Source organism: Fukomys damarensis, unplaced genomic scaffold (genome assembly GCF_012274545.1).
Source record: "Fukomys damarensis isolate Sample0158 unplaced genomic scaffold, DMR_v1.0_HiC HiC_scaffold_36, whole genome shotgun sequence".
In the NCBI taxonomy this organism is placed as follows: domain Eukaryota; kingdom Metazoa; phylum Chordata; class Mammalia; order Rodentia; family Bathyergidae; genus Fukomys; species Fukomys damarensis.
The window spans coordinates 43,680,873-43,688,301 of record NW_022900948.1 but is presented as its reverse complement, the minus strand read 5'-3'; the positions used below and the strand labels follow the sequence as shown (position 1 = coordinate 43,688,301).

The window sequence follows — 7,429 nt, the reverse complement described above, 5'->3', positions numbered from 1 at the left end:
CAGCCCCGGCCTCTCCCCATCTCGATTCCTGGCCACGCAGGCGCCGCGCCGACAGCAGCTGCGGACACTCCGTGGCTGGACCCCCTCGGTGCTGCAGTCCCGGAGCCCTGGCACCCACCCTCTCCTCTGCCCCGGGCGCCCTCTGGCGGACCCAGATGGGAACTTCGCAGAGGCCGGAGGAGCCGAGTGGGCCGAAGGGGAAGCCCCGGCTGGGGTGGCGGCAGACGCGTCCTAACCCGGGTCGCCTCGGTCTCCGGCACCAGGACTGCTCTGGCCCTTTAACAAAGCAAAGCCCCTCAGACTAAGTGTAGGATTTGGGGACACAGAGCCCCTGCTGAGACCCAGTTCCTTTCCCCCAAAGCAGGGCACAGTCCTCGCCGGGGGGAAGGGCCAGCTTCTAGGACCCTGATAGGCTGAAAGGGAGTCTCTGGGCTCCCCTAGGAGAGGGACAGAAAAGGCGAGGGCCCTGGAAGTGTCTGCAGTGCTCCTAGCTGGGTATCTGCCGCTGACCTCGGATGGGCCGCCTTTCCTGGGCCTCAGGTTCTCCCCGGGACAACGGGCAAAGGACATGGCCTGACTGGGGAGTCTGCGGGACTCCTCGCCAGAACGACGAGGAGCTCTGGAAGCTCTGTCTCCCTGGAGCTGCAGGAGAGAGTGCCCCCAACGCTCACCCTTTCTGGACCCGGAATATACTCGCTGCAGGGAATGGGGCCAGGCAAGGCCCCCCTTACCTGGTGAGGGCGGCGTGAGGACACATTCAGCCCAGGAGTCCTGCGCTCCTCCACCAGGCTCCATCGCAGTTGCTGGCCAGTGGCCCTGCAATGAGAGGAAAGGAGCCCAGAGTCCATGGAGGTGCAGAGGCTGCTCCCGGGCAGGGAGCCTCTGCAGGAAGCCAGGCCATCCCAGGACCTGTTCCCTCGCTAAAGCCAAGGGATATCCACATCATCCCAGAGTCATCCCAGAGCCTCTGCCCACTGTTGGTCATGGGGATGCTGTGGTCTGAACCTTGTGACCCCGACATTCATAAACTGAAACTTGGCTGGGCGTGGTGGCCCACGCCTATAACCCCAGCACTCGGGAGGCTGAGGCAGGAGGATCGCTGCGAGTTCGAGACCAGCCTGGGCTACATAGTGAGTTCCAGGTCAGTCTCAACTACATAGTGAGACCCTGTCTCAAAAGACCATAAACGGAAACTCAATCATCAGTTTCATAGTCCTGAGAGGCCTTTGAGAAGTGATTAAGTCATGAAGGAGATTAGTTCCCCTTTTAAAAAGGCCTGACACCTAGCATACCTGAGTCCCTGGGCTCAATCCCCAGCACTGAAAAAGGATTAAATGTAAAACAAAGAAAAAATTAAATAACAGTAAACCAGGCACGGTAGCACTTGCTTGTATTCCCAGCACTCAGGAGGCTGAGGCAGGAGGATCATTGCAAATTCGAGGTCAGCCTGGGTTACCTATTGAGGTAAAGGTCAGCTTGAACTACATAGTAAGATCCTGTCTCAAAACACCAAAATAAATAAATAAGCAAGCATGCTCAATATAAGGTATTTTGTTGTTTGTTTGTTTGTTTTGGTACCAGGGACCAAACTCGGGTCCTTGTGCTTACAAGGCAGGTGGGTGGAACCACTGAGCTAAAGCCCCAGCCTGATCTAAGGTATTTCTGCAGCTCCTACAGGCTCCTCCTCTCCTCCCTCCAACCCCTCCCTTCCCTGCTCCCTCCCCACAGCCAGTCTGCCTCCCAGCGGGTTGGAGCGCTCATCTTCACCCTCCGCTGGGCTTCCTCCAGCCCCTCAGGTCTGTTTCCTGTGCTCCCTGCATCCTCTCCTCAGCAGTGTTTCAAATGCCCTGGGTCTTCCTGAGCCCCCAGCCCATCCCCTCCGTGCCACAAGGGTCGCCTGCCGCTTTCTGGAGAAAGCCCCAAGCTCTCTTCCCTTGAGGCACTAAGCCAGCTTCTCCTCCCGGTCCTGCCCGTCTGCTGCAGAGTCCCCACCCAGAGAACAGCGGGGGGCCTCGTGCGGCCCGTGCCCTCCTGGTATCCCCAGCCCTGCTCTCTTCTGGGCTGCCCTGTCTCTCCCCTCAAGCTTCTGAGCAGAGAATCTGGACCTACTCCGTTTTGCCTCTGCTCACTGTTGACCCAGGTCAAGGCAGCTCCTGCTGGGACCGGTGTCCTCCAGCCACTCCCCTGGGTGACACTTCCAGGGGGCCCGAGCCCCCACCGCTCTGTGGTGAGTGCATGGGTTGCTCCCTCTGCCAGAAACTAGACCTGCACCATTGCCTGCCGGACCCACAGGCCACCTGTCAGGAGCAGAACCCCCCCTGCAGCGCCCCGTCCAGTCGGCCTCCCAGCACCTCCTGCACCCACGGCTCCCTGCAGCGCCCCGTCCAGTCGGCCTCCCAGCACCTCCTGCACACCCACGGCCCCCCTCTCCTCCACAGCTGCCCCCGCCCCTCAGATCTTACCAAGCACCAGACACTGCCTGCCGCTGCCGCCACTGCTAGGATCTCTCCCTGGACACTGCCAGCACTCAGCACACAGCGCCGGGCCCTCCAGGGGCAGCCAGGCCCTCCACAGCCTGCTCTTGGCGTCCGCTCCTTGGATCCCACCTCTCACCTTCTGGCCTGTCACACTGGACAGTTCCCAGTTTCCAGAACACGTCCCGTTTCACAGCCTCCCTCCGACCACCGTGTTGTTGTCTCCCGGTCCCTGTGTCTGGCCTGGTCTCTCGCTTCCAGGAAAATTCCTGCCCTCCCGGCTCCGCAGCTTCAGCATAACCTCCTCTGGGACACCACGGCTGATGTCACGTGCAGGTGACACAGCCCTGCGTGGATCCTGTGCGACCCACGCGCACAGCAGGTGTTTCCCGAGTAGGAGCCTGTGCAGGAAGAACTCCAGGTCCCTGGAGTCTCTGCTGCTGGAGTGCTAGTGCCGGGAGACAGACAGGAAACAGGCAAACTGTCAATGAGTGGATAATTTCAGGAATGGCACAGGCTAAGGATAAATAAAAACAGGCAAAGAATGTAGCAGAGCTGCAGTGGGGCAGTGCTTGGACAGCAGGGCCAGGGAAGACATTTGAGAGCGCAGGGGGGTGTGGACCAAGGAAAGATCTAGGAATGGGTGGTGCAAAGGTCCTTGGAGTAGGACAGGCAAGAGGGCCAGTGCCTCTGGCCGGAAGGGAGAAGAGCAGATTGGGAAGAGGGTAAGATAGGTGGGCACAGCTCAGCGAACCAGGGCCTTGAAGCCAGGGCAAGATTTTGGCAGTGCTGGAATTGGAACCCAGGGCTCCATGCATGCAAAGCATGTGTTTTTTCCCAATCCCTAGAGTTTTGTTTTTTTTTTCCCTTAGTACTGGGGGCTGAACTCCCAAGTGTTTATACTCAGCTACACCCCAGCCCATGTTTGTATTTTACTTTGAAAAAGAAGGCTAAATTGCCCAGGTTGAACTTGAACTTGAGACCCTCCTGCCTCAGCCTCCCAGAGCAATGCAGTTATAGGGGTGCGCCATCATGCCCAGGTCCTGGGATGTTTTAAGTGCAATAGACAGAAAGACATGGAGGGAGTCCTAAGAGAACACTACGACACATCTGAAAAAAAATTGTTCTGGCTGCACCTCAGAAGGCGGACAGGAGACCGAGGATGGAAGCCAGAGACTCCAGCACAGAGATGGCTCCAGTGGGCAGAGCTGAGATCGAAATGGTGGTGGTGGGAGCTTGTGAGGTTGGATGTGGAGACAGAGTAAGGAATCAGGATGGCTTTTGCAACTGGCTTGAGATGGAAAGAGCTGAGAAAAAGCAGATGGAAAGCGAAAGTTAGGCAAAGGGGCAGGTGTGGTGGCGCACACCTGTCATCCCAGCACTTGGGAGGCTGAGGCAGGAGGATCATCCGGAGTTTGAAGCCAGCCCAGTCTACGTAGTGAGTTCAAGGCCAGGGTGGACTACATAGTGAGACCCGGCTCCAACAACAAAACAAAACATCAGGCACTGTTTTGGGCCTCATTTTGAGCTGCTCTTTGGACCTCCAGGTGGGAGGGCACATGGCAGACCCGTCAGGCGCTGAGCCCCGCAGCAGAGACCCGATAGGGTCACTAGTGGAGGGCAGGTACACCTGTTTACTCCCTGCCCCAAACAGTCACAAAACATACCCTGCAGGGATGACATCGGCCAAGTTCACAAAAATTCTAAACGCACAGAATTCATCAAAGCATGGTCCCTTTTGTTCAGCAGCATCAGCCTCACAGGGAAACTGGGAGATCAGAAAGTATGGGGGTGGAGGTCAGACAACCTGGTGGGGGTTTTCAGTGTAGCACAGTGCTGGGGATGGAACTCGGAGCGTCGTGATGCCAGGCAGGTGGTTTACCAGAGCTACACCCCAGGCCTAAACAGTCTGCCGTTCATAAACCTTCTAAAGCAAGCCTGGTGCAGGCTGAAGTCTGAAATTGATGTTCTCTAGGGCTATGGCTTTGTTCTCCAGGTCACATAGGCCGCAAACCCAGAGCACAATGACGGTGGTGTCCAGGCAGCCCAGCAGGGTCCGGCTCAAGGTTCCCGCCCACCCTCCACCCTCTCACACCCACAAGCATCGCAGTTCTGCACAAGGCCAGGTGGCGGCGCCAACACCTCAGGCTTCACTTTGGCTCCTGAACCCCCACAGAACTGTCCCCTTCCCCAAGGCCCTCCTCCCCCTGGGACCCTGATCTGCCACTCACTGGCAGAGCTTTGCAGCCTGGCCTTCACTAGGGAAAGGGGTGCTGAAGCTGGCACACCCCAACTGGGGGTTCAGCGCTGCCCCCACAGTTAGGGAGGTGGGCTACTGGGGCCCCCTTAACCAGGGAGAAATCAGGGGGGCCAGGCCTCTGGACTTGGAGGTCAGTAGCCCAGGTAGGCAGCCCTGGCCCAGTGGGGTGCGGCCACACCCGCATTAACCATTAACCCTCTGTCTACCCTGCCCGGTGCGGGGCGTTCAAGGCCCCAGAAGCTGCTTCCCTGCCAAGGGGCTGGGGCAGCCCAGAGGTGTTTCAGGGTCCGGATGTGGCTCCCAGGCTGGGGATTCTCATGGCCTGGAGGCCAAGCAGGCTGGGAAAGGGGACCCACAGTGGGGGACAATTGGATGGAGCTCTTACCAGTCGCCAGCTTCATGCTGCCCAAGGTGGGGGCTCTGGGCCGCCGTCCTGTCTTGTGGCCCAGGAAGCTCAGCTCGTTCCTCGTTCTGGGTGTCCTCGGCAGTCGGGAATCCAGAAGCCCAGCCCAGGCACTCTCCCATCTCTTTTTCGAGCTCAGTTCTGGGACTGAGAGAGGCTTGTCCTTCCTAGGCACCCTTGTCCCCCATCTTTCCTATAAGAGGGAACACGGAGACCCCCTAGTCCCATTTGGAGGCAGCCTGGCCAGAAGCAAAGATGAAGCACACCCTGGCCTCTGCCTAGGACTCTGCCCACCCATGCCCCTGGCATCTCCGGGGGTCCAGCACCCACACACTCCCAGGACCACCCTCCCCCTGTGGCTGTGCCCTCCCCCTGCAGGACCCCAGATGTGGAGCCGGCCTCCTCTGAGGCTGTGCCTCAGCTCAGCTCGCAGGAGGCTGGGACCAGGCCAGCTGTTTTCCCTGGGCAGCCAGCTGTTTTGCCCATCAGGAAGCAGCCCTGGCTCCTCCGCTAAAATCCTTGCTCGGTTGCAGCGTGGCAGCTCCGCTGGGCCAGGGCCTGGAAGCAGTTAACTCCTCGGGCCCGGGAGGCCCCTTCGGCCTCCTCCCGGCGGCGCTGTCCCTTCTGCTCTCCCCTCGCCCGCGGGAGCCCCCTGGCTGGGCCCCGAGTTGACCAGGTATTGCTGTCCCCACACCTCTCACTGCTACCCCCTCCCCACCCCGGCCTGTCCTCAGGTGAACCCAGGTGAGCGCCAAGGTTCCAAGGGACAACGGCCCTCCTGTTCAGAGGCCCTGCCGTAATAACAGCTGCCCTTAACCGCTTGCTGTGCGCCAGGCACCACGCTAAACGCGTTAAACATGTCCTCTAGTTTCATTTCCACAAGAACCCTCTGATGTAGGGAATATTTTTATTGTACAGAAGGGGAAACCAGGAAGCTCCGCATGGTGGTGGCACAGCCTGTGATTCCAGTTCTCCAGAGGCTGAGGCAGGAGGTGAGTTGGAGGCGAGCCCAGGCTACAGGCCAGCCTGAGCTACCTAGTGAGGTCCTGTCTCATAAAAACCAAAAACATTAAAAGAAGAAAAGGAAGCAGGAAGGAAATTAGAGAGAGCCCAAGTCACCTGTCAGGCTGCATGTGGCCAGCCCTGGTTGCTCTGGAAGCTCCTTCCAAGGTGCCGTCCAAGTTCCCCTGAGCACCTGATCTAGCCTCTCTCTCTTTCTCTCCCTCTCACCCTGGCCTGGGCTTCTCGAGCCTCATCTGTGAAATGGGCAAACAGAGGGATGGCATTACTGCCCGCCCAGCCCAGATGCTGAGTTGGCCGCGTGTCGGGGCTCTGTTCTGTACTTTCCAGGTGTTTACAAGCAGATTCCTCCTCAGGTGGCTCTGATCAGCCTGGGCTGCAGACACCAGCTTCCCTGCTCCCTGCTTCCTGGCCTGGGGCAAGGGATTTTACCTGTCAGACTCCAACGCCAAAGGGGGAAAGTGGGGGTAAGAATGATGCCTCCTGTGTCCTTGATTTGTTTTTATTTTTTGAGACAGTCTTGCTGTGTAGTTCAGGCGAGCCTGGAACTTATTGTATAGCCCAGGCTGGACTTGAGTTCATGACAATCCTCCTGCCTCAGCCTCTTGAGTGCCGGAATGTCAGGTGTGCTCCACCAGGCCGGGCATATCCCTGATTTTGTTGTGGAAAAGATGAGAAAATGCAAGTAAAGCGAGGGCCAGGACAACAGGACTGACACAGTGGGGAGTGTCATCTCTTACTCATTAACGCCTAACCACAAACTGGCGGGTCCTAGGGGCCGATCCTCCACGGCTCCCCTCGGTGCTAATGCCACACTGCCCTACCTTGGGCATGAATGGACCATGGTCCATCCAGGGGACGTCACCAAGCACCCAGACCTGTTACCTGGTCAGAGTGGGGATGCTGCTCCAGGTCCCCCACCTAACTCCACGCCCCCCAGGGGATTCTCTCCTGAGGCCAGAACCTGGTCTGGGGAAAGGGCCAGGGGATGGCGACAACCTGAGGACAAGACGGCTCAGAAGGTGACTTGGCTGGGGCTGGGTGGGATCTCAGGGTCTGGGAACGACCCCTCAGGATGCAGTGACCCGTGCTCTCCCCTTTGTCCCTTCCCCCTGCCCACCATGGGTCAGTTCCCTGGTCCCAGCCTAGACATCTGGAACCAGGGCAGACAAAGGGCCGCGGGAAGGGACAATAACCTTCTGTCCATTTTCAGATGCCGGGCTGGGCCTGGCCAGGGCTGGGGGCCGGAGCCCCGGCGAGGCGGTGCCAGGC

General features: G+C 58.8%; 1 long non-coding RNA gene across 1 annotated transcript in view; it reads right to left on the bottom strand.

The window, feature by feature from the left end:
* Positions 1–1,590: 1,590 nt before the first annotated feature.
* LOC104864396 overlaps positions 1,591–7,429 on the bottom strand; it is a 16,608-nt gene continuing 10,769 nt past the window's right edge. Inside the window, exons 7-10 of the long non-coding RNA XR_780869.3 lie at positions 5,120–6,808; positions 3,611–3,781; positions 2,404–2,922; positions 1,591–2,351 (exon numbers count right to left, since the gene is read on the bottom strand). This is a non-coding gene — a long non-coding RNA (uncharacterized LOC104864396). The remainder of the gene's footprint in view (positions 2,352–2,403; positions 2,923–3,610; positions 3,782–5,119; positions 6,809–7,429) is intronic.